This window comes from Zonotrichia leucophrys, chromosome 4 (assembly GCF_028769735.1).
Source record: "Zonotrichia leucophrys gambelii isolate GWCS_2022_RI chromosome 4, RI_Zleu_2.0, whole genome shotgun sequence".
Taxonomy (NCBI): domain Eukaryota; kingdom Metazoa; phylum Chordata; class Aves; order Passeriformes; family Passerellidae; genus Zonotrichia; species Zonotrichia leucophrys.
In genome coordinates, this window is record NC_088173.1 from 41,770,905 (window position 1) to 41,797,155 (window position 26,251).

The following is a 26,251-nucleotide window of genomic DNA, read 5'->3' on the forward strand; positions in this document are numbered from 1 at the left end:
CTGAATGGCATTGGCCAACAGAGGTGATATTTGAGAATATTGCAAAACTTGGGAGAATTACTGATTGCAGAGCTCATTGCCTTGTACCTGAGACTTTGCATGGGTAAAGCATTCCTTTTCCAACTTTTGGTTTGCACTGCCCTATAGTAGGAGTCCCAGTAAAATATCTGTACTATATTTGATTATCTGTATACAGGCCTTGCCCTGATAAGCTCCGGTTCTTCTTGATGGGCTGCAGCTGCCATGTCCTTCATTGGGCTGCAGCTGTGGCTAGTGAAGATAACTGGGATAAAGGGGGTGGGCTTGGCCAGGCAGGGAGAGCCTGGAAAGAGCCCTGACTAAGATGGAATAGCATGCAGAAGTTTGTGCTGTGAAGAACTGCCCCTAAGAAATATCACTGAGAAGGTATGAGACCTTAGAAATATGATTGTGACGCTACAGGACTCTAGAAATATGAATATAGCATTGCCCTCTCTGTGTTTTTATATGTGATTGACAATTAGGGATTATGATGCTTCTGGCATGGCTTTGTGCATGCTGGTTTTAGATGCAAAATAGGGAAACAGCAAGTAATAACCTGAGCTTCAATCTGGTTTTATTTATTTACGTCTGCCTTTTTCACACTACTCAATCACAAAACAAATGCAATGAAAACTTTGTTTTTTGTTTTATGTTACTTATGGTACTGCAAATGGTTTTAAAAATACATTTAACATAAAATGGAGGGTTTTTAATTCAGAGCTGTCTGATGCCATTGTCAAATATCTTGCTTGGTGTGTACGTAATTCACTTCTTACAAGTCAAGTAAATTACTATTTAATCATTATTCTCTGGTTTGTCAGCTGAAGTTAGACTGTATTTAATGGTAATGCTATGTAAAATCTGATGTGCTGGGGATATATAACATGTTTCTGAAGGGCATGATGATAATCAGATTTGTCTAGACATGTAAAACACATTTGTGATGCTGTGAACTGCTCCAATTAATTTCATGAGTTTCTGAGACTCATAACAATTTAACTCAGATGTAGTGTGGGAATTAGAAATTGTAGCAGCCACAAAGTTTTTAGTGGAAAAGCCACGGATTTCTTAAAATATCAAGGCCATGTCCCCATGTGTTATAAGTACTGTTGCTGTGTTATTACCAGTGTTTAATGTATTCCCTAAGATTTTGACTTGATGCAGGTACTTGCCTGTCTGAAAGGGTAAATTTAGACATTGGGCAAGGTAGTGTATCCACTGGTTAGTTAATGGCATGCTGTCTTCTGCTGCAGCCATGCAGCTGTGAGCTTTTTCAGTTCATCATGCTTCTCTTGTCCTTATCCAGCACGTGCTGGTTGCAGCAATCCCTCTCCAGGGTAGCTGAGGAGTAGTGGAACAGGTCAGGATATCCATGATTTTCCATTGCAGCTCTGCCTGGTAGGAATATAACATTGCCCAAAACAGTACTAGTAAGCTGGTTGCATGTTTCAAAGGTGCAAAATGAGAGGTGCAACAATTCCAGTTCTAAGCAGGTCAGTGGTATGGTTGCCACTGGCCAGCTTAAGTGCTGCAGTGACATTTAAAAAACAAATATCCATCACTGAAAGATAGACTTATGTCCTTTTTTTCCTCCCAGAGAAACTTATAACAACCTGCTTATTCAGCTTGATTGCATTAATGTAACTGTTCTTTGCTGCTAATAATAATTACAGGGAAACATTGCACAAAGAAAATAAAATTTGTCTTCCTTTAAATGGTGTGTCTTGAAAAGTTTTCATCTGTGAAATCCAATTCTAGCTGGCAGCTATCTGTATTTCCCAAGTAAAATATTACCAATGGGGGTATGTGTTTCAGAATCAGGAGCAAAATGTGTGATCTAGAAGCCATAGGGGAGACCAGGAATTAATTGGATAAAGCTCCAAATGGCCCTGCTGGGGAAAACATAGGAAGGATTTCCAGGAGGCTCATCTGCTTGGCGGTGTTGTCACCTAGACACCTCTGCAGGGATCTAAATGCCAGCCAGAGTGCATGAACAGGAAAGACAAGAGTGAAGAGTAAACTATACAAAGAGGGCAGTTCATTTCCTGTATGAAGGTGTAGGAGAAAGGAGGTGAAAATCTTTTAGGGAAAACTGGGATGATTGTTGTTCAAAGAACAGATGAAAATACTAAAGAATGATGCAAAATGGAATTTGAGACTGACAGTCTGGGCTTCAGCACTTCTTGGAGTGCGTTGTGGGAGTAAATGAGTCTCCACTCTGGACATTCTCCAAGTATCTGTAAGAGAAGGAGTGTTCCCACTGCCTCTGGGTTTATCAGCACAGGCTCTGGCTGTATCTTAGGAAGCTTTTGGAAGAACTGCCATTGCCAAAGCCGAGGCACACAACTTCCCCTTCCACCCTGTATCCACAAATGGGTTGTCAGTGTTGTTGCACCTGAGGAAAAACAGCCTGACTGTAAACTTGCATTTGCCAGCTGTCTTCTTTTAGCAGTGCTTTGGTTTGTTCATCTACTTGGCTTCTTTTGTGTGGATTGCTGCTAAAAGCAGTGGTGAGCTCTCCTCTGATGCATGTTTCAGCACAGAAGCTTTGAATACAGGTGTTTTCATTATGAGCTAACATCTCCCATCTTGAATGTATGGTGCCAAAACAGCAGTTCCCCACAGCAGGAGCCGCACATGAGCCTTGTTTCTAAGAGTGGACCTTAGAGGTGAGTGCAAACAGTTTTTCCTTGGTTAACAGGAAAACTTTGAGGTAGCTCCCCAGCAAAGCTGAATCTTTCTCTCTTTGAGGGATGCCAAAGTGTCTGGGGAATATTGGTGAGCCTTAGCATCATCATCAAATTCAGTAAAAGTTTTTCTTCCTTTCGAGTTTAATCAGAAATGTGGGGTTTAGCAGAGGTCTGAAAAAATTTTTTCTTTCCACAGGAGGTCCTGAGCTATGATATTCTTCATACTTGCTAGAAGTGATCACCTCTGAAATACTAAAAAATATTAAGTTCTTTTTCCTTCAGTTATGTTGTTGTAATGTCTTATTCCAGTATCCATCCTGGAATATATTAGTGATTACTAATAGTGTAATACAATTAGAAGATCTCTTGAGTAGGTGCATGAATAAAGCCATCAAATAAGACAAAGTGCTAATAAAATCTAACACAGCTGGGGGAATATTACTATAATAACACTTAATGAAGAGAAAGCCATACATAACAAAAATACAGTAGTACAATGAAAACAATACAACTATAGTTAAGGGTTAATAATTAAAGTACTTTCCATTAATGTAATTTAATTATAGCCCTATTCCACTAGGGGTCAAATTCATCCCTGGTGTTACTTGGAGGGAGTGTATTTGAGAGATGGATTTTTGCCATTGGTTCGGGCTACTTAGAATTTTGTGTCATGCTGCTTCTGAAGAAGTTCTGAACACCTTCTTCTGGCATTTGTGTAAACCTGAGCTCCAGTTTTTCAGGTTTCTTAGCGCTGTCTGTTGAGTGTTCTTGAGGTAACACTGATGAGTGTATGATCAGAAATCATTAAACTGTTCTTTTTCTAAATGCCACCTTTGTCCCCTGCTAATCAGCTTGCTGACTATTTCATAAGGATGCCCTGGGATGTATTGCCTGCAGTCAGAGGTCTGCATGTGCAGATGACTCTCTCATTAGGTGTGTTTTCTGCCTTCTCACCAAAGTAAACAAACCATCACTTGCAGTAGCTGACTTCATTATGTGTTTGTTTGGGTTATTTGGTAATTTATTCTGTGTGACTGCTGGTGTTTGAGTGGAATAGCTGTCTGAGTTCATTAGTCAAACACTGAGAGGGCTTCCTGAAGCTATCTCTCCACGCTTGTAAATGTCTTGCTAGTATTAAAACTTTATCTCAATCAGTTTTGTTGTAAACAAAAAACCTGCCCTTTTTTTTTTGTGAAAAGAGTTGCAAAACCAGTTAAACCAGTTACTGCCAAAGCGGAGTTCTACCTGTTATTGTAATCACAGGTGGTTTTAGCTAATTGCTCCTTTTGTATCAGTATAGCCCTGCCTGCCTATCGAGCTTCCCAGCCTTGAGCTGATCACCTTTAATAAAGGCATTAAAAGGGGAAAAAGTCTCCTGCCCTGTTTATTTCAAGCTTTACTGGTCCTTCCCACAATTTTCAGTTTTCTTAGGCCACACTGCAGTCTTCTTGTGTACATCTCATGTTGCACAGAAATTGGCTTATGCTGTTGAGACTGGATATTGTTTTTATTGTTTTAGTAGCTCTCAAAAACCATGGTGCCCCATAAAGCAGGCACTGGAACTAATACAGCAGTACATCCTGTAAGCTCTCCTGTTTTAATTCTGATCAACACAGCAGAACATGGAACCCAATAGTATTTCATTTGCCTCCTTTTTTGCATTTATGTATTGGACAGATGGATGTTTTGATGATTCTTTCACTGTAGCTACAAAATCCCTTTTCTGTTCACTTTGCTGGGTGGTTGTTCCATTTAGTACATTCCTGACCTTGATTCTTCACTTCCGGGCTAATTATTTCACAAGATGCAATGGCTAATCTAAACTGTTATGTTGAGCTGTCAATACCTGTAATCTCTTTTTTTTCCCCACTTACAGGTACACCCAACCAAACATTCAGTAGAAAAAAATTATGTGAAGGACAACTCTGATTCAGCTGTCTGTCATATTGCTGTGTAAACCAGGTGGCGAACATCAATGAAGTAGCAATCACATTTCTACGAGTTTATCCTTAACTCTTTCAGTAATCTCAGTACTTCTTTGCCACAGTAAGATCTGAGAAGACCTACACTCTACCCACTTATAATCTCATTTGTATGAAATGTTCTCTTTTAAAAACAGTAATCCCCTTTTTCTGCCATCCAGGGCTTAGTTTACTGTGACAGGCTATATGAGCTTTATACGAGCTTTGGCATACCTCAAACAGTGTTTTTTCTCCTTTTTCTCTGAGAGAGGCATTAACTTCTTTCAGGAACTTTCCAGGGACTTCATACTGACTAAGATATCTTAATCTTGCCTTTGCTAAAAAAATCAGGGTAAATGATGTAGATCTCAGTATATGCAATGGGAACTTGTTTCTCTGCCAACCAGGGATGTATCTTGCAGTAGGCTGATCAAAGATTCCAACATGCCATCATGAAGTCCGTGTCAGCAAAGCCCCAGCTGACTTATAGCCCTAAATTAGTGTGTGTATTTGAAAAATGCATTTTGGAAGAAAGTCTGAATGCAGTCAGCAAGGACTGTTGCAACACTATGGTTGTCTAAAGCAACAGAAGTGGTCATGTTGTACCCAGGTTTTGCCTCCCTCACTGTTGAAAACAACTGAAAGAGGGTGTGGACTTAAAGAAGGCACCACTTACAGCAAGGAAAATTCCAGATCAACTCTAAGAAAACATTTAGGTTGGACAATCATTCTATCAGGCTGCCCAGGAAGGTTGTGGCATCTCTATCCTTAGAGATATTCAGCATTGGACTGGCCATAACCGTCCGAAATTCCATCTAGTTTGTAAGCTGGATCCGGCTTAGAATTGGTGATGCTTAGTGCAATGGACCAAGTGACCTCCAGAGGTCCCTTGTAACCTATGTCTCTCTGATTCTGTGGTTATGAAAGAGCTGATGAGTTGGAGTGAGAAAGTAGAAATTGGGAGGGTGAAGGGGAAAAGACAAGGCTAGTTTTGCTCTCTACTATAAACAGTTTCCTTAGGTTCTTATTCTGTCTTGGGCTGTTGCAGAAGATTTAAGAAAGTGCTGCTGTGTCCAAATGACTCAGATTCACAATGCTTACAGCAGTGCCATGGCAGCACAAAAGGAGGTTTTTATTTTTTAAAGCATTTATTCTTAGCATGTGTTTTCTTGAACCTTGTTGAGTTAACACTGTTAAGAGCTAGATGTATAGGAATACAATCTTGAAATGTAGCAGGAATATGCATAAGAATAGACCATTTAAAGTCTGTCTTCCAAACAGTTATCTGTCAAACAAGAGCAAAAGTGCTAGTAACAATAGCTGCCTTTGGAATGGTTGAATATTTTCTGTGCAAGAAAAACTAGATGGGATTTTTTACTAACTTCAATAGTCAACTTCACCCTGGTGATTTATATCCATTCCTATTGATTTTTACATCCATTCATCAATCATTTGTTTTGTAACTGAATCTACTAATTGTTTCTGGCTTAAAACTCTAAATTTTGGGATGCAATAATGCTCGAAATGGAAAATTACAGTTCAGAGCAGAAGATAAAGTAAGGAAGTACTGTGGTGATTATGCTGGTTTCTCTGGTTTTATTGTCTTGTTTGCTTATGAGTCTGAAAACAGTGCTTACAATCCTTGGGCAAGGATGGTAGGATGGTGGTCAGTGAACTAAAAATAGCACTGATAACATGCACAGATTTAGCAGTAACACTGGTGATTCATGATTTATCTGATTCTTCCACTTCAAAAAATATTTTCTTGCATCTCTGCATGGCATCAACTTACATCTTCTCTCCAAGATCTGCATTAAAAAAATCAGTAGAGCATAAAGTTTTTCCATTTTCAAAGTAATAGGAACCTGGTATTTTCTGGATTTCATATTTTTAAGGACTCTGAATGAGATCTCTGCTTATATTGTTCATTTTTACCCTTTCATTTTTCTTCCGAAAATATGCTGATCTAAGAGAGACTATGTGAAAAGACCTGTAAGTAGTAAAAATTGAAATTATTTATGCTCCAATCAGTATTTTTCTTTAGAAGTGCTGTACAAACACAGCAGCACATTCTACCCTTTCACATTCATGGCAGACAAAGAATATACTGTCATTCAGTGATCATTGTAGGGGAAGCTCACTAAAGTGATGTTTCAGTGTAAATTTATGATTTATTAAAACATTTGAAGTGTTCTGCTAGATCACTTCCCTCTTGCCTTTCCCTTGTGCCTTCTGTACCTTATTCGTGGGTAGTTCCTTCCTTCTTTACAGGAAAAGTCTTTGTGCCATACAAACTGTGACAGCATTGCCATCCACACAGTTATTACTTCCTTGAGCCTGTGTGAGGGATGATGACATTGAAAGCAATGGGAAATGACTATGAGAAGTAATTTTAGAACCAATCTACTTAACTGAATACAGCCAAATGACAGTTACCAAAATGGTACTCCAGTGAAGTATTTCCAGCAGATATTTGTGTGTATGGTTCTGTGTTTATGGTTTAATGGTTAACCAGCAGCTGGTGCCATCGCTGTGCAGGCAGTGGAATTGGGCCTCAGGGTGGTGTCCCAGCTCTGTCATCAGCAGAAGAGCTTCTGAAAGGAAGGTGTACACTCACCCAGAGTCCTGTGCTTGTGTCCTTTCTGTGGGATGTAAAGGATATTCCAGGGCAGTCCCCACCAGGCAGTGCCTCCAGAAGGGCTGGGCTGGCCTGTACATGCAAACAAGGAAAAGCCAAGAGTGTCAATGCAAAACATTCATTTCTGTGACTTTGCACAGAAACTGAGCTCCAACTTCATTTGAGTAAGGAAGGGTATTGGTGCCTGTCCTGGTTTAGGGCAAATTTGTGAGAAAATCTCCAAAAGGGAGCCCCTCCAGAAAGCAAACCCATGCAGCCCCTCTCCCCAACTGGTTTGAGAAGGATTCCTCGGACAGAAGGGGAAAGAACCTGTTTATTTAACAGGCACAGCAGCCCCAGCACACAGAATGAACAACACTGGATTGTTGTCATATGAAGCACAAGAGTTCTATTATCATTACATTGCAAGAGTTCCATATTAGAGGTTTGTGCCTCCTTGATGCTTCTTGTAGGCAGCTCCTCTAGCACTGAGTCCTCCTTGTCCTCACAGCAGCCAACTGACTCCAGCTCCCCTTAACCAACCAATCTACAATACTTATTAGCTAGTGTTCCATGTTGCTGTTTTGCCAGTAAAATGTCAAGTACAAAAATCAGTATAAGGAAATATTTTGAAATGTCCTTAAGTCATATAGAACATAGCTGGTCTAAGTGTAATAGGTGATAGAACAGATGGGTGAAACAAAGTGAGTTTATCTGCCAGTAGCTGCAAGTCAATTAACCAAGAAAACATGTTTACCATATTTCTATTTCTGCCAGAAATGAAAATCCCAGAAGGAACCCCCCCCCCCCTATATCTAATAAGAAAATGCTTGGTTTTATAGGCTTTCCCCCCCTTTATAAATCCTCTTCAATGGTGTGTATAGGTGTTTTTAAATACTGTGAAGGAGCACCTCCTAGGAGAGCTTCTGGGAGCTGGCTCCAGTGCACACAGAAATGTTATCTGTGCTGTAGGTTTAACTGCAGTACTTCATGCTTTCAGAGAGCAATATTCAAATTACTGTTCAGGATGAACTTTGTATTATGCATTAGCTGTTAGAAAAGCTGGTGCTGGAGCGAGAAAGGGATATTTGTGCTTTCTCCCTTTCCTGACCTCAAAAGAGTGAAGAGAAATATTTGTTTCTCTCCACAGATTTCAAGGGGTGAGAGACGGCAACAGAACCTCACTCTTTCTTCTTGTCCTTATATTTTTGAGTGTAGTGAGCAGTGACTCTAAAAATTAAAGTTTGAATCAGTTTGCAAACTTTCGAGTATTGCTCCATCGAATTTCTTTTTGGACTCTGCCAATAATTCTTAGTCCCCTCATGACCCATTCAGTCCAGCTTACCTGCAGTTGCCTACAGTCAGATTTTCCTGCCTCCAGTTCAGACAACTAAACCCCTACTGTGCACTTCTCTTGTCAATGTTCACTTAGAAGTGAACATTGGATACAGGATAAATGTAATCCTTGTGAATACAAAGGATGTCTGGGGACACAACTCAGGTGTGTCTCTGGGGTACAGTGCCTTTCTGAGGACATGGCAGGGTGGCTTCAGGTGGTATCAGCTGTCCCTTTTATCATAACTGGCTCCCTTTACCATGCTAAAGGAAGCTTGGGAACAGGCATATGTCATGGCCAAAGATGGAATTCTGCGGGGAGGAACGCTTCACAGATTCTATGCCCAGAATGAAATAATTTTTGCTCTGGAAACACTTTGAGTACAATGGGGATATTCTGAAAGGCTGTTGAGACAGAATTGGTGGACTGAGGGCTGGTAATGGAAGAAATGGCTGGAAGAGTATGAAACTGTAACGTGCAGTAACAGGATGTGTTTTCCAGTGTAAAACTTTTATGACTGCTGCTTTTTGGAGTAGGATTAAATCCCAGCTGAATTGCAATTGGCAGTTTGTTCTAGCAGCTTGTCTTGAATTTCTCATGAGCTGAGACAGTTGTTTTGGTTGGGGGTAAACAGTCCCCCAAAGGGAAGAAGGGTACTAACTAAATCAGAAAGAACTGCCTGTTGTACTTATTTAACTGGAATCTTATTCTAATATCATTCAGTCCTTTTGATGTCCATCTTTTTTTCTCCAGATAATTTTAAAGAAGCATGCATACTCAAAGCTAATAAAAAAATTATTTGTTCAGGCAGTTTTTGTAAAGAGAAAAAATTCAGTCTGGTAGTTCTTTTCACATCTCCATTTTATCTTCTACTTTGAAGAAACTTTCTTTTAAAGTGAAGAAAATTATTTTGGAAAACACTTAAATGTCTCGTTGAACAGCTGCAGAATGCAGTGCCTTGGGTTTTGCTCCTATTTAAAAAGTCTTTGCATAAATTAACAGAATGGAAACATAATTTATTGATATGTTTTGACCGTGGACTCATGTTACACAAATTTTCATTAATTGAAGCAATCACAATATACCGTTTTCTTCCAGCTTGGAATTAAATCACTGTATTTTTCAGTTACCACTATTTCAGAAAGAAGAAATATGGGAATGGGTAGGCATACCAGCTACTGAAATTCTCTGGGATGCCCCTTTACATTTAGTTCCTTTCTTACAGTTTTGATCAGTTGTCATCACATTTGGTTTTGCTGTGCTTTGGGACAAATTATGTACTTGATCGTGATAGCCCACTGTTTTACAACAGCAGTAGCAGTAAAATGTTGATTATTACAAACTTAAACCAAAGCCCACAACATTAAATTATAATAATCCCTGGTTTTTTGTCTGTCTGCTGCTCTGTGCACTCCCGCAAGCCTGACTCTGGGAGGCAAAATTTGAATAGATTTGCCAGTATTCTGAGTTGGCTGCAGTCCCAATGGTGAATTTACTACCAGGAGCTTTTTGGGGGCCTCTGCACTCTCTTGTGCTTGGCATTGCACAAGCACACAGTAAGAGTTTGTGTCTGACCCAAAAAACTGCCTCAAAGCTTGTGCAGGCAAACACATGAAGCAGAAACTGGAGCTGAGACTAACAAATCTCGTGTGCTGACTCCAAACACCAATTAGCTGAATTAAACAAAGTTTAATTCCTGCTTTATCCAGGCAGAGTTTCATTTGGTATGAAGAGGTGATAGGCTGTATCATTCATTTTCCACTATTTGTGCTCTGGGAAGAGGCTTATTGTAATGAGTCCTTATCTTTTTTGGATTTGGCACAGTCCCAATCACCTTGTTTCTGGGAATACAAGTGAAGCTGCCCAGTTCAAAGGGTGCTTAATGTTATTTCTTCGTTCTAGTCCCATGTCACCTTTGCCAATAAGAGCAGTGAGCACCCCAGTTTGTGTACTGGTTGAGATCATGCACCACTGAAGGATATGCTTTGCTTCTGCCCTTGTGAGGAGCACAGTCCCAGAGGAGCCAGGAGGCTGCCACAGCTCCTCCTCAAAGAGCTGGATGGTTTCAGTCACAGTACAAAATGTACAGCAGTAAAGACTACAGTAACACAAATCTTGAAGCGATGTATTAATTTAATACATAGGTGTAAAATTATTCTAGAAGCATCTGAATTGGCCTCTCAGTCTGTGCAGGAGCCCATACTGGCTTGTGAGTCCTGATTTCAGTGCTGTCCAAATCACTTTTAGAAGTCCTTTTTTCTGCAGAACTGGGGAATAATAGACAGTGTGCAATTTGATGTAATGTGTTGGGTTGTGAAGGGCAGAAAAATATTAACCACAGTTGGCAGAACAGCTGGGACTTGAACAATTAGCCTCTAGACACATAAATAAAGCTCTCTTCCTCAAAGCCCTAAGACATTTTGAATGAGATTAGTTCCTCATTCTCATTTTGCTTTGCAAAAATCGTGTGAAAGTTGCAAGATTATATATAGCCACAAAACAGCCTGTAGCAGTGACCAGAATTATGTTACCTGTGATTAATAAAAAATGACAACACTGTATGTATGTGGCCTATTTTAGCAGGAGGAATCCAGAGATTACAAAAACAGAGGCTGGTCTCCATCCTGCTGCTCTCTGTGGTGAAGGAGCCATCACTTTAGCCAGTGCAAGAACAGCCCTTTTGCGGAACTCTGCAAGCCCCACGTGTGGCACAATTAATGTCCCACTGTAGCCACTCTGTGTTTGACACATTGTAAAATCCAGCAGTTCCACTTCATCACATCACTCCAAAATAAAGGACAGTAGATGGTTGAAGACTTTGGGACAGATGCTTTTTCTCCCTTTGGTTCCTGTCTGACCTGCAGGGCCAAAGGATCCCACTGCAAAAGCAATTTGTGGGAATGAGCCCAAGCTTTGTGCCCTGCCAACGCTGTCCCATCAGCACCTGCATGCTGAGAGAGTTCCAGGATAAAAGTAAAGCCCTTGTGCATGGCTCTGCAGGATTTCTAGGATTCCTGGTCTGCAGGTGACCTATGAGGTGATCTTCTGGAAGTTGTGGTAGTTGATCACTTACCCTCAGTTATTCTAGCTTTAATTTCTAGCCTCCAAAATGGCCTACGCTCTCTCTGTGCAATAATTAGCCATACAAATTCCTGGGGTTTGTTTTTTTTGTTTGGTTTTGTTAGATTAGGTTTTGGTTGGTTTTTTTTTTTTTTTTTGGAGGGTGGTGGGTTGTTGCTGGTTGGTGGTGGTTGTTTTTAAGTTTGGGTTTGTTGGTTTTCTTGGGTTTTTTTTCCCTTTCTCTGTCACTTTCAGCAAATAAAACAATTTCTATGTTTCCATTAGTTGGTTTCTTTTGAAATCAGGCCCCTTCAGCAGCTTGATGCATCTTTCTCATAGCACCGAGGAAGTGATTCATTACTGATTGAGAGAGATGCTGTGTGTTCAGTATCTGTTATGATTTGATTCTCCTGTGCTGTTTTACTTGCCTTTTCTCTAAATAAGAAAAATTCCTGTGAAGTGGGGGTGGTGTCAGTTCTGTGATCAGATGCAGCCTGCAGCAAGATAAACATGAAAATGGTAAGGAAGACCTTATATTTACTCTCTGAAGCTTTTGGTTCTGTGTAAGATAAAGGTCACTTTAGAGAAACATGTCAAGAATTCTAGTGAAGCTGGCTGACGTCTAACTTAACCAGAGAACCAGGAGGTTTAAAAAGGATTTAAAACAGCAAAGGGAAAAAGGAAATATTCTAAAAATATTTTTTAGAAATCTACAAGTTTACTTTTTGAATGTAAGGACATTCAGTCTGGGTCATGTCTTCTGAATTGCAGAAAGCTTCAGGTGTAAAATGATTTCTCCTCATACTGTTTAGAGATGTAGCACAATGAACCCACTGCTTTCCCTTCCCTTGTGTTTTCCAGCCATGGTAAACTTGATCAAGTGGGATGGCACTTAGCAGATGTTTATATGCTGAATTTCAAAAACAAACATACAGCTATAAAGAGCAAGTCTCAACAGGTACAAATAATAATACCAATTTATGAATCACTTCCTGAAGCCTCTGCTTCCTTTGGCAGGTCTCATTCCTGCTGAAATTGGAAGAAATGAAATGGAAGTTATTATAGAGGTTGCAGTAATCAGGATGTGTGAATTTAACAAGAGCCTTTTAAATATTGTTGGCAGTGTGTAAAACGTGCTTCCTTCTCCATCCTTTCTCTGATGCAGAATGACATTGATTTTCCTCTTTGATGGTTGAGGTTTTAGAGTTTGTGCCCTAACAGATCCACTAGGTAAAAAGGCAGAGGAAGCTCTGATTTTGAGACTATTGGGTTCAGAATTGGGTATTGGATGAAGAATATGTCTCTTACTTCACAGCTTGTCCTTTCCAGATGATCCTGCCCATACCGCCATGGTGCAGTGCCTAACTCCTAAATTAGATGAGAGGGGAGAGAAAGCAATCAGTTTAGGGTCACTTAGTGAAATGAAGCTATAAAATGATTATATTTGCCTGCTAGATCCTCCATCATGGGCACAAGCTGTTCCAATAGCTTATTGGCTGTGTAGGATGTGACTTCTCCATGGTTCAGGACAGGTAACACAGCTTCATTGCCACTTCTGGGACTCCAGCAGTGCAACTGAGGGTAGCACGGCACAGCTAAGACCTCAGGGCATGCCTGTCCTTTTTTCTGTTGATGGTTTTAGTTGCAGCTTGGTGCTAGGACAGTCTGAAAACTGCTCAAAAAGATGACTCAGGGATGTATGACATGGCTGGCCTGAGAAGAGAGAATGAAAGGGGCAGATGTTACATGCAGGCACTGGGGGGCCAGAGTAAAAAAAAAAACTAGGCCCAAAGAAAACTGGGGCCAGAGTACCTAGATGTGTCAGCAGGCTCAGTGTTCATTTTCATGCTTTTTTCTGTTTCAGATTGATAAACATTATGTTCAGTCACTCACCAAAGTTAATGAAAGATGCTGGCAGCAGGCTTAGAGCCTGAATTCCTTTATTCAGAGAAGATACTCCACAGAGGCAGTGGAAGCATTCCCGTCCCCTAGACAATTCTTTCAAAGTGCTTTTGTGTTCAGATGTCACCATCTCTGAGATGTTAAGGGTCAGTTGAGTCCCAATGTTTATGGAAGCCTTGCCCTTTCAACCTTAACTGCCTGCAGGGAAGGCAGCTAATTCTGGCTCCTTGGAATGGAAACAGTAAGGGCTGCTTTTTGAGCACCAAACCTTCTAAGTATCATTTATAAAAAGGTTTTTAATTTTATTTAAAACCTTCTCTACTACAGTAACTTCCATACTCTGCTGAAGTGTAGATTGTCATGACCAAATACTCTGATCTTTCACAGAGATGTTTTTTATTAATAATAGCTCCTTAAGTGAGCCACAGGACTGCCTTCCTTGTACAGAAGCAAGAAATGGGGAGCTTTTGCTTATTCTAACCTTGCACCCATCATCCTCAGGCTCAGAATGAAGGGGAGTGCAGGTCCATTCCTCCAGCGCACTGACTCACTCCCCTCTTCTCAGGTGCCACATCAGTCAATACCATTTACTTCCTCTGTGAAGCATAAAAATCCTTGGATTTGTTATAGGTTGCAGTCATAAATATTTCTCCTCCTGCAACTGGTCATGTACCTAGAACATAATCACATTCTTAGCAGTTAATTTTAGGAAGGAGAATAAATAATGGGCTGTCAAGATTATCTGCATATTTGGCATCTTTGTATAGTCCAATTTTGTTGTCAAATTTTCATTATTTACTAGTGGTACATAAATGCTTCTTTCTCCCCTGTTAAGTAGCAAGACTTTCATTTGAACAGCTGATTACTCAACAAAGTCACTGTAGGAAAAAAATCACTCAGAATTTAGGTAGGGCCAGCCTGTTTCTGGGGAGGTTTTACTTTTTGTGGTGGACTTGTCTGTTTTATACAGTTAACCTGGGTCCAAGCAGCCACTAAGAAAAGGGATCTTCTCTTCTTTTATTATTTACTGAAATAATTTTGTGCAGAGAAGATTGTAAGGGGAGATGTGTGCCAAGTAGCGGCCTCCTATTCCATAAATTGTAGAATTTTAGGGAATGTGAAGAATAAATAGAAAATCTCCCTGAAGTCCCTCCAGCATTCCTGCAAGACTTGACTTGATTACCAGGCTTACCACCTACCAGAAAAGGGATATAAGGTAGTCTGCTCCCCACCTAGAGCTGTCCTTAAACATCCCATGCTCAGCCTGTTAATCCAGATAATCTTTTTTTTTTAATTTATATTGTAATATTACATAGACTAAAAATAATAATGATTAAAAAATCCCCAAATGAAACAAAAACCAGAAAAAACCCATAAAATAAAAAAGCTTTCCCTTGCTGCTTTGTGGTAATTTCATTTCCTCTTACATATTCTAACCCCAGTAGTTCCTGATCATGGAGTTGAAACCTTGTGTTTTGTTTTCAGTATTCTCTAAGGAAAGGACTAATTCTGACTGACATAGAAATAAAGAGGAGTCTGCTTTCTAAGACTAAAATAGCTTATCATCCTCTGCCTTTATCAGTAAGTTCTGGGCTTTTAGCTGTTCTTTTAATGGCTGCTCTGACTAATTGATTTGTTGTTTACAAGCAGAGATGTAACTGTCAGGCTTGTTCAGGGGTTCTGGTACTATATCCATTTTTACCTCTATTCCTGCTATCTCCTATTTCTTTTCCAAGATCTCTAATTGCCATTCTCAGCTTGTCCTGTCATCAGTTCCCTGTGCCTTTTACCTGGTGCTGCTGTGAATTCACCAGAATGGTGATTTAGGAGCTCTCCTACCTACCCAAAGTTTTGTGGATTAAATTCAATACATGCCCCCATCTGCAAGGCTTGAGAGCTGCCATGCTCTCAGGTGCAAGAGAGAGAAGCAGGTTTTGTCAAGCATCCAAAATACAAGTGTCCCAGAAACTGGTGGAAGAGACAACAGTTGGACTCTCAAATAATAGGAAAATAAAATTTTTGGTTCCAGACCAAAGACTTGGTAAGAAAAGAGCTGAATGAGTTTTGACCTCTGACTTGTCAGGTTTTGTCAACTCAACAGAAGGGTGTTTTTTCACTGATAGGGAGAAAAGAGAGATGACAGAATAAAGAAAGGATTAAAAGGTAAAAATTAAATGGAGAAAATAACAATATTTTCCTTTTGAACCTTCTGCCAAATGCTTTGATCTGTTTTTGGAGCTGTGCTCTTTCTGCTGAGGAAGGTGAAGCAATGTCTCTTTCAAACCTTTGCAGAGACATCTGTTGTTTTGTTTGTTCATATCAGACAGTCCAATTCTTTATCTCCTTTTGCTCCATCAATACACCAGGCCTGGGGGAAGGGGTAGAGGCAAAAGACCAGGAGTTGTGAATGCTAATACAGCTTGATTAGTGCGGGAAAACCAAGCTTAAAGTATATTTTTGAGAGCTGACCTAGCTATGGTCATGAAATCCTTCTCCTGCTCTACAGCATGATGCTAAAAATTATCATCAATGGCTTAGATTTTGTGTGATAGGTGTTAAACAATTTCATGAGATTTTGCAAGGACCAGATTTTGTACACAAGTAGTCCCACTGAGCTGGATTTCAGCTCAGAAATACAGGGGTAAATGCAGATTAGCTCCTTCAAAGGCACTGGAGTAAGTCCAGATTTACTGTGGTGGTGTTTTATTATGACTATTTCTATGGAAAAAAATACAAAAAAAGACAAGCAGGCACTTGCTTAAACCCTGTTGAGATGGTCTGAAAGGAATTGTGTTCAGGTTATCAGACATGATGATTTGGGAGGGAGAAAAATCTGACTGTGAAGGTCTTGAACCAACAGTCCTTAGAGAAGTAAAATTTCCAGAGATGCCAACGGGGAGTTTGGTGAGGGGTGAGGATCTCAGTACTGCACGTAGATCTCTCAGAACACCAGCAGAGTAATGGTACAGAGAAACAGGGTGACTGCTGTGAGCAAATGCACAGGCTGCTTAGGAAAAACAGTACCTCTAATATGTAGGAAAGGCTGACTTTAGAGCACAGGCTTTTACTTTGCATTTCAAGTTAGCTTATAACCCAGCCTAGCATTTAGATCACAGCACACCAGCCTGAGAAACTGCTGTCTGGGAAGACAGCCAAGAGCTGAGAAAATTAGCGAAGGGAGAAAAGACATTCTGTAAATGTTGGACTTCAGAGAAGGTACACTCCAGCCTGGTATTTCTACAACTTTCTTGAGACTGATATTCATATCCTTAAAGCAGCCTGCTTTTATGTGCATAACAGTCGCTTTTTGATGAGAAATGAAAGGTTGTGCGCCCCTGATTCCTTTTGCTTTATTCCTCCTGTGCTCACTTCTCTCCCCATCCAAGTAACAGTTTTACAGAAGTAGAAGAGTACTGAATTCAAGTCAAGAGTGACAACTCCTTCCTTCTATTTTGTCACAGGCTGCAGGTTTAAAAATGATATGTACAATGGATGTTTACTACTAAACTATTCTCTAACTGGAGAGAATAATGTACAATTAGCTTAGTAATAAACAGAATTGTAGCCTGCTAAAATAGTAAAATTTAAAAATGCAAGAGATTTTAGCTCTGCACTTTATTAGTCTGCCAAGATGAATAGTTATGAGTTTTTAAAATAACACATGCTACCACAAGAGTAGAGCTTGGACAGAAAAAATTCCCTTCAACTATATTGCACAAAAATGACTCAGAAATGTGCAGTGTCCTCTGAAGAAGCAATGATGCGTTTCACAGAGCTTATGCATGTGCCTACAGAATAATTCTGCTTTGGTTAACAGACCTTTTTAGGATGCAGTAACCAGGATAAGGCACTGGGTGCTAGGTAATAATGTTTGCATTGTTTAGGGCCCTGTAATAAAACAGGGGAAATAAACTGGAAAAACGTGGCTGATCTAATTTGAATTTACTGGCCAAAGACACTCATAGGACTTCCCTGTAATGCAAATCAAATAATGCTATATATCAAGGATTATAGAAGGTGGAAAAAGGAGCCTAGGTCACACACAGTCTTTTGTGGAGAGCATGAACTCCAAGTTGCATTTTAAGGAGAAACACCTGAAATATTATTTTGGTCAAATTAATTAAAAGTCTCCCCAAAGCAGTGTAGCATTAAATTTTTGTTTTTGCCTTCTGAAATTGTGGGGTTTGTGCATTAAGTCTGAGCACATCCCAAAGGTTTGATCAATAAAGTAGTTCTAGAGAATTAAGAAATTGAGAATTTTTTCAGCTAAAGGAAGGAGCATACAAAAAGTTTGAAACTGCAGAATGTAAAAGGAAAGAGAACGCTTGCAGAACTTATCAGAACCAACAAATTACCACTGGCACTAAAAGATTGTGCTGGCATGGCCAGTAATGAGTCAAGCTTTTTCAACTGAATATAGTAAAACCTATTCCCATTCCCGTATGGGTTGCAAGAAATTGAACACAGTAGATGCTTAAACGCAGCTGAATGTTGTCTTTTCTTAAATGGTAAAATGCTTGGTGGTAAAGAAGCCTCACACAAAGCCATTTTATGCTCGTATTTTCTATAAAATGTGATTGTTTTTATCATTTTACTGTATTGCATTGCTGTCGTATGGTTCCTGTAATAATTTTTCAGCCTTATTTTTACCAGTAGTGAAAAATAAGAATAGATTTATATGGTTTTTGAAATTACTTATATTTGAATATATATGTACACACACATACATATATATATATATATGAAATATCTATTTTCCGACTCAAAATCCTAATTAATTTATTACCTTAGATAGGAGACAGGTCAAACTATAAATAGAACCCCTATTTGAATGCCTTTACCACTTTTTAAAAAGTCCTGAACACAAAAATGAACAATCAAGGACACTAACAGAAACACTCTTTGTACAATGAAAAAAACCCCAATATAATGATAACAAAATATTGTTATTTCAAAGATATAACTATAATAATTACTATAATATTTATTTTCTTATATAATTGCCAAAACAATTTACCCAGCAAAGATGAATCTAGAAGACGACGCATTAGAATTTTTTCTGACTGGCCATATTTCTTTCAGACCACAGGGAGCAGGATTGGTTTCAGGTATAAACCAGAAAAAGTTCTAATCATATTTGGTGCCAGTGAGGCTTTCCTGGTGGGCAGCACAGCTGCATCCCGTGTTCCCACCCTCAGGTACGGATGTTGTGCCACAGGTAAGCTACAGGACCTTTATGACAACTGCAAGCCCCTTCTCCAGAGAAGTTGCTCTGTTTTTCAGTGTCTGTACTTTGCAGGAGCCCAAAGGGGATGCAGCAGGCCACTGTATTTTTAGACACTTAAATAAGAAAGAGATACATAAAGTTCCTGCTGTGATTTACAGCAGGGATCCCAGACTAAATTGTGCAGATATTTTGACACCTGTGATAGATTACAGTTAAAACCCAGTTCTTTATTTCCATATGCACAACTTCAGAAGTCAGAGGGAATGACTGAGCTGACGTTCCATTACATTTTACAACAAGTTTGTTATAGAATTCCAAAATTTCTTGCTAAGCAGAATCCTGGTTTACTGTGTAAGAATGTGAGCAGAGAGGAGCCTGTAGCACACCACTGCCAGGGAGGGAGCTTTGATTTGCACTGCTTTTTGCCAGTGTGCCATGCCTATTGGACATGCCATCAGTCACATTTGACATGAAAATCTTCCTCAGATAAATCTATCTTTCCTACAAAGGAAGGAATTTGATGCCTTCAGACATTCAGGTTTTTAGTCTGTCACAGAAGACATTTAAGAATTCACAGCTTCAAATAATAGCCTGAGAGTCCACAGTGAGAGTCTGGTAGATATGATGATGTCTGCTTCTTGCCTTCAACCACTTTTTTTACATTAAAATGGAAACAGGATTACTATTGTACAGTCTTGCAATTTAATATTTTTCAATATGCTGTACAATTTCCAGTCTCTGTAATAGTCAGAGCCCAGAAAATTAGCTGTTTCGTGCTCAGGTAATCACTTTTGCAGTAGAAGTGGGTATAAACAAAGAATTATTTCTGAATCAAACACAATTCTACTCTCTTTTTCTTGCATATTGCTCAAATTTCATTGCATTTACACTTAGTTGCTGGTAATTATTGTCAGAAGGGGCAGAACAAGCCCTGTGGCTCCTGACATGCTGAAAGCAGCATTCAGCACTGCTGTGCTGAGCTGGCTGGAGGAACCTGCGCTCTCTTACAGCAGCTGAACTCCAGTGAGAGGAAAGCTGCTCACCCTAGAAAAGTGTAGAACCTCTCCTACAAGGAGGTCATCATTGTTTGTTTGTCTTTTGCACCTCAAAGGCTCAACTCTGAAAGTATTCTTTGACTTTTCTTGTGAAATGAACCCAGTGGAAAAAAGGCACCTGCTTGTTTGCAAGCATGCCAGCTGTGCAGGTATCTGTACTAACACACATGTCAGAACTTGTTAAACCATTTGGCTGCCTAATAGATAAAGAAAATCCCCTAAGGACAATATCTTAGTTTTTTTCCTGTGATTTGAATTACCATTGATCTCAGTTCTGTTGTCTTTTCCTGCTTTGCAGAGCAGAAACTCGTGTTTAATTATCGCTTCATTTGGTGGGTTTTTGGTCTGTTTAGTTAATTAGAATAAAAAAATAAAGAACTCCTAAAATCTATAACCTGTTTGGAAAACAGTTCCTTAGAATTGTTCTGTAGCTATCAGAATAGACCAACAAGGATGATACTTTTTTTGAGCTTTTAGATACCAGTGGGTTTTCTTAGAGAAAGAAAGGGTTGGTGCATCAGAAGTAAAATGGTGCAAAGAAGAAGTGCTGTTCTTCCATAGCCTTGGTACAATTATTGCATTAGCAAACTTTCCAATTAACCTGTGATCCACAGCTTGACCATGCAGTGATCACTCAGAAACGTTGCAGTTGTCCCAGAGGGAATCTAAAGTGTCTAAAGTGCTGGATGTATTTATCACAGAGGCTGCTTTCCAGTGTGCCAGATGCCATTCTAAGTTCATTCTCCATCTGCATTAATGGCTGCTTTAGCTAAAATGCAAACTTAGGCTGAGTGGTCTCTACAGAACCTCTACAGCCTCCACAACCTAGGGTGCAAATAAACACAATTGCAGCTGCTTTTGTCCAGAAGCAGCTCAGGCAGAAATCAATATATAAGGCAAGCAGAAGGTAACTGCCAGACAATGAATAATTTTGGTCACCTGCCTGTACCCCAACCCAAAATCATTCACACTTTTGGCTGCCAATCTTGCATCTGTTTTGAAAAGATTTGGATGCACCATTAAGCAATTCTCATATGTGAGCTACCTGCATAAATCAGCTTATGCTTGAAAGTAGGCTGCTGGGCTTCTCTTCAGTGTTTCTGTACTCCAGAAAGTGCAGCAAACATGTGTAAAGCCCCATATTTGTATCTTGAGTTCCAGTTGGCTCTGAAAGGAAGCTCAGTCTGAATGATGTACAGTACAAGGAAATAGGATGTTACAGCTCGAGTGAAACAAATAAAACGCTTCTATACCAGATAGTCTTTGATATTGAATAACAGATATAATAAGTAGCAATATATGACTCATATAAAGAAATAAGCAGAGTTTTTTTCTTAAAGTCTTCACTGGTGTAACAGTACATGAGACTTGAGGGGTTCTCTTCTTGTTACATTTCTGTTTTATACTTACCTTACGTGTCAACCATACAAGTAAAGCCAGAAAAATTTGAATATTCAGGGGACTTGAATTTTTTTTTTGGTGATGAGGCAGTTTCTATCAGCCATTACTGAAACCTCCTGTTTCTCTTACCAGTCCTTGAATCATTTGGTCTGCCCAGGAAAATTCTCCCTGTATTTAAAATCTAACATTGCAGATGTTTCAGGTCCCACAGATAAGAGCAACCCTACCTAGAGATACATTTTGTATTATGTTTTTAGTACAGATGAGATCATATCAATTTCTTCATAAGAAATTCAAGTAGTATTTGTCTCAGACCACTAAGTTACATATTTAGTTACACAAATAATTTTGAAACAGTATTCTATTGCTCAAGCCCATATGTTATTATGTATCTACCTGTATGCAATGTTTCTGCATTTAAGAACCTAGAAACTGCAGAAAACTCCATTATGCCATTCAATGGAAATAATAAGAATTGTATTGGAGATTAATCTGGAGCTAGTTTGGCTATCAGGTGTTTCTGCAGCACAAGGTAACCTATCTGGATATTTTTAAACGATTGAAGTTACTACAGAGCATTTAGTAAAGATTCCTTTACTTCTACTACTACTACTATTATTATTATTATTATTATTATTATTATTATTTTCAAAATATTAAACATGCTGCTCTTTTCTCATTAACACACACAGGACTCACGGAAGTAGTGTCCACTGCGGATCTGCATTGAGAGAATTTTAAACCTTAAAGGCAGAGCTTTTAAAAGATTGAGTGTTTCTATGACAATAAAGACATGAACTTTGAAGACTTATAGCTAAAATAACAAGATGATGATGAAACCATAGTTGTCACCAAAAGGAAGAGCAAATTCCAAGTACTTTTTGCTTTCTTGAAATTTGTCATCTTTTTGTCAATGAAGCTGCCAGAAGAAACTAAACAAGTGTATTGGGATGCACTGAGCAGTTTAAAGTCCATCAAGTTTCTCAAGAGAAAATGACTTTCTTACTCTGCTGGAGAGTTTACAAGCAGGTGAGAGGTAAATCTCTTTGAGCTGAACACCAAATCTCCTAAGATGTTACAGAAAACAGAGAGATTTTGTTAAGGAGTGAAAAATTTAATATTCACTTTTCTGTTTTGATTTTGATGACATTGTAGAAATGGCTTTAAACTAAAATTTGTGGACACACATGGGCATCATAGGGGCATGGACAAGGTACTGAGACCATGGTAGTTCTCTGTTCCACTAATTCTTGCTTAATGCTTTGCTGTTTAGTATTAAAGACATGGAGGGAAGAGATGAAGTAGGACCCAAGGTAAGACAACATCTATAAGCACTGAAACTAATGCTGGTTGTCAATAAAAATTGGTTGATTTTAGCATAGATTTTAGAAGGTGTAAATTTAATGGGTTGTTTTCCAAGTTGTTATTTCAAAGTGTCTCTGTGTATCTGTCCCCCTCTTCTTCATGTAAATTCTGCAATGCCTAGTTATATATGAGCATGGCTTCATTCACTGTAGAGCTTCCTTTCTTCTTGACTGTCTCTATTGCCAGAACTTGTAGAAATCAAACAATTTAGGGGATTCTTTATTCCTATTAGATTAAATGTGACCAGGATTTGGAACCAGTATTGAAGAAATGGGATGGAAATAAGCAGAGAAGTACATAGAGCCACAACCTGAAGGCCAGTTCCACATAAACCAAATGTAAATAAAAGATAAGTTTCTGTCTGTGGATTGGCTACAGGGGAAGGTACAAGGAAGCAAGGAAGATCAATGTGTGTACTTTGTGTACTATGGTGTACAGAATGATATCCAGGACCGGTACATGTGGCAGGATATTCTGATACAAACCTCAGCTCTATCAAGACTGCAAGAAATGATGCACATTGAGAAATCCCTGTGGCTCAGGTGCACCTACCTTGGGGACATAGCTGAAATATAATAGTTACAATAGTTCTTCCCTTTGCCTCAGGTACCCAAACCCCTGGATGCAGCAAGGAATTTAGATTTATATGGTGTCAGATCCCAGCAAAGAGAAATCAGGAACTGGTTCAGACTCCTTCCTATTTTGAAGCTAAAAAATTATGGTCCAGAGCACTCAGAGGCTTGGGCTTCATTCAACTCCCTTATCAGAAACTCCTTAACTGTTTCTGTCATCTCTGAATGGGGAATAAAACTGATCCTATTATTTGGTATTTCTAGGTCAATATCTGATCCTCTGCTGGGAAAAACTGAAATCCACGGACACTTAATGCTAGCAGACAATCTTAATTTTTCTCCTTCAGCTACAAGGAAAAATATGGAAAACCCCATAGGGAGAACAAGAAAAGTTAAGCAATCCATTTGTGAAGCTGGGATGTGGTAGGCAGAAAGGCTGCTGGAGAGCCTGGGAAGTCACTGGTTCCAGATGCCTTGCTCTCTCTGTGTGCCAGCAGCAAGTGTAGGAGTACTTCGGGCTAATCTGGACTACTGTGGGGTTCTTTTACCCCTTTGGAGTGTGTGGTTTCTTCCAGTCTGTTGTGCCAGCTGCCACAAGGGCTGTAGCTGGAGGAGAATGCCTCTGACACCAGCCTGCCTTCAGCAGCAAACCCCTGCCTCTGTCCCAGGGCAGCATCACAGTGCCAGGGCTGGCAGATCCAGGAGAAACTCCCATGCCAGCCCCTCTCAAGCATGAACTGCAATAACTTTTATTCCTGCAAGTCTGCATGACGCCCATAATTTATTCATCCCAAGATGTATTCATCCATCCATTATTTATTTGCATTTGTTTTACTACTATCATTACAATTTCATAAACTGAAGCCTAGAGAAGGACATGGGAAGTTAAAGGCAGAGGTAGTTGCTGGACAAAGACCCTGGGCTTGCTTCTCCTTGGTTTCTGGCTGCCTTCAGGGGTTGTGTGAAGACATAACACAGAGTAAGCAAAACATCTCCTCTCTCTGTTCTCTTCAGCAGTTTGGTGGAAATCCTTTCGGCCCCTAAATTCCTCTCTGCAGTCCTTTATACTCTGTGGATATGGTGAGGACACTGGAATGTAGTGACATGGTAGTCAGTGCTGCCATGTATGAAAGCCAAGAGAAAGGCAGGGATAGATGGGGAAGGAATGTTGGTGCTGCAGGTTACATCTTCCCTCCTGAGTGCATTCTGAGGGAGCAGGTTTCTGTTTCTCTGAGCAGGAGGAATGAACTGCCCTAAGGTCTACTTACACAATAACCATATTTAGGTTTACTATTTCTGCCCATGATGAAGTGTGGGGATTCCGAGGGAAGTGGGAGATTGTGTTGAAAGGAGTGGGTGGAAAATCCTGTGTAAAACATTCCCTCCCTGGCGCCCAAAACTTCCTAAGGAATCATTTTAAGCCTTTTCAATCAGCCAGATATTCACTTCATGCTACAAAATCACAAATTTGTTATTCAATTTATAGGAGAACTAAACTTTGAAAAATAAAGCAAAAGAATTGGTATTTCACTTCTATAGAGGAGAAAAAACAATTGCCATAAAATTAGATGGCGGCGTATATACCTTTTATGTAAATCAGGATGAGAGGCTAAGTAAAAATTCCTTAGCATGAAAAGTGGACTGTTTCAGATTATATATGTTCTGGATTTTTAAAGGACAACTTCTCTGTAGCTTTGTGTAAAACAACTGCAGATGTTGAAAAACATGAATCCAACAAAATCAAATCAAGGTCTTAGAGATGAAAATTTAATCAGGAAAAAGTCACTAAATAATACATGTTAATGCCATAGATATTTGAACATTTGTTGCGCAATATATGATACACAGAGTTGTTCTTACAACAGAAGGTTATATATTCTGAGGGGCTTTCTGCACATAAGCACAGATGAGAAGAACAGCTGTGAGATGGAGGAGCAAAAGTTGGCATCCCCTGTTCTCTCCTCAATAACTGTAGGAAGTGTGTTTTGCTGATTGCTAGGCATGGATGAACACACAGGATCTAGGTCCAGCAGATCTGGGGCATTGTCTGTGTAACCAAGTGTAACCAAGAAGAAAATGAAATTTTATACACTATTCTTTTTCTTGGGTATCCTTACTGTATTATTTTTATTAGATTTTAAGGGTTCCCTGGTTAGCTCTGATTGCATTAACAACCTTATTTCCCCATTATTGTCAAACAAAAGCACTATATTATCTCTTAAGCTGGGGTAAAAGCTATGGCCAAGGATGCACCATTAGAGATCAGAAATGTTAAGTGGCAACAGTTTCCTTATTCTGGACTTGAAGGATGCAGAGCAAATATACCCAACTGACATTTGGTTTGGAAATATTATCCCAAAATAATGTTCTCTCTCTGGGTAGTATGCACATATTGGAACTTTATGGTATTTGTAAAATACTTGCAATAATTCTGCACTAGAACAGTGTAAATCTGAGTCAGTTTCATGTGCATCATAACACAGAATGTAGTGGGACTTAAAATATTTATAGTATTGTGCTGTGTGATATCTTAATGCCATGCCTGCATTTACATTTCAGTTAATGTTATCCTGCCCTTAGGGAAATCTCTTTTGCCCAAGAATGCACTCTCTCTATAACAAATAGGATCAAAAAATCTCAAAAAAGAATTGAACAGCAGTAACACTTACAGAAGGAGAAATATGTGAATTCACCATTATCAAGAGTAGTGACCTAGAGAAGCATTTTTGCACTTGATTAAAACCATTATTAAACACTTGGACTATATATGGTAGCAAAGCTTTAAACGAAAAATGAGCACAGTATATATTGTATAGTGTGCTCCATTGTTAAAACTTTCTATGCATTGGAAGTGTCTGATGTGTCCATAACAATATCTCAAGGCATCTGATCCCCTGTGGTTCAGATTCCTGTTAGAAGGTCTCTGACCATCTCCTGTGTTGGAAGACTCAAACAGTTAAGGGGAACCTGGACAATTTATAATTCTTCAGAAGTGCCTCTTTTACATCATTTGAAAGAAATTGGAGACATATCACCTCCAAGTA

At 39.4% G+C, this 26,251-nt stretch overlaps 1 long non-coding RNA gene across 5 annotated transcripts; it reads left to right on the plus strand.

The window, feature by feature from the left end:
• The first annotated feature begins 305 nt into the window (after window positions 1-305).
• On the plus strand, window positions 306-26,251 carry LOC135446863 (uncharacterized). Of its 5 annotated transcripts, XR_010439914.1 has the most exons (6): window positions 306-405; window positions 18,670-18,805; window positions 21,963-22,299; window positions 22,544-22,583; window positions 22,868-22,973; window positions 23,472-26,251. It is a non-coding gene; the product is annotated as an uncharacterized LOC135446863 (long non-coding RNA). The 5 variants fall into 5 exon arrangements; XR_010439913.1 differs by having other exon boundaries at window positions 22,868-26,251; XR_010439917.1 differs by lacking the exon at window positions 22,544-22,583.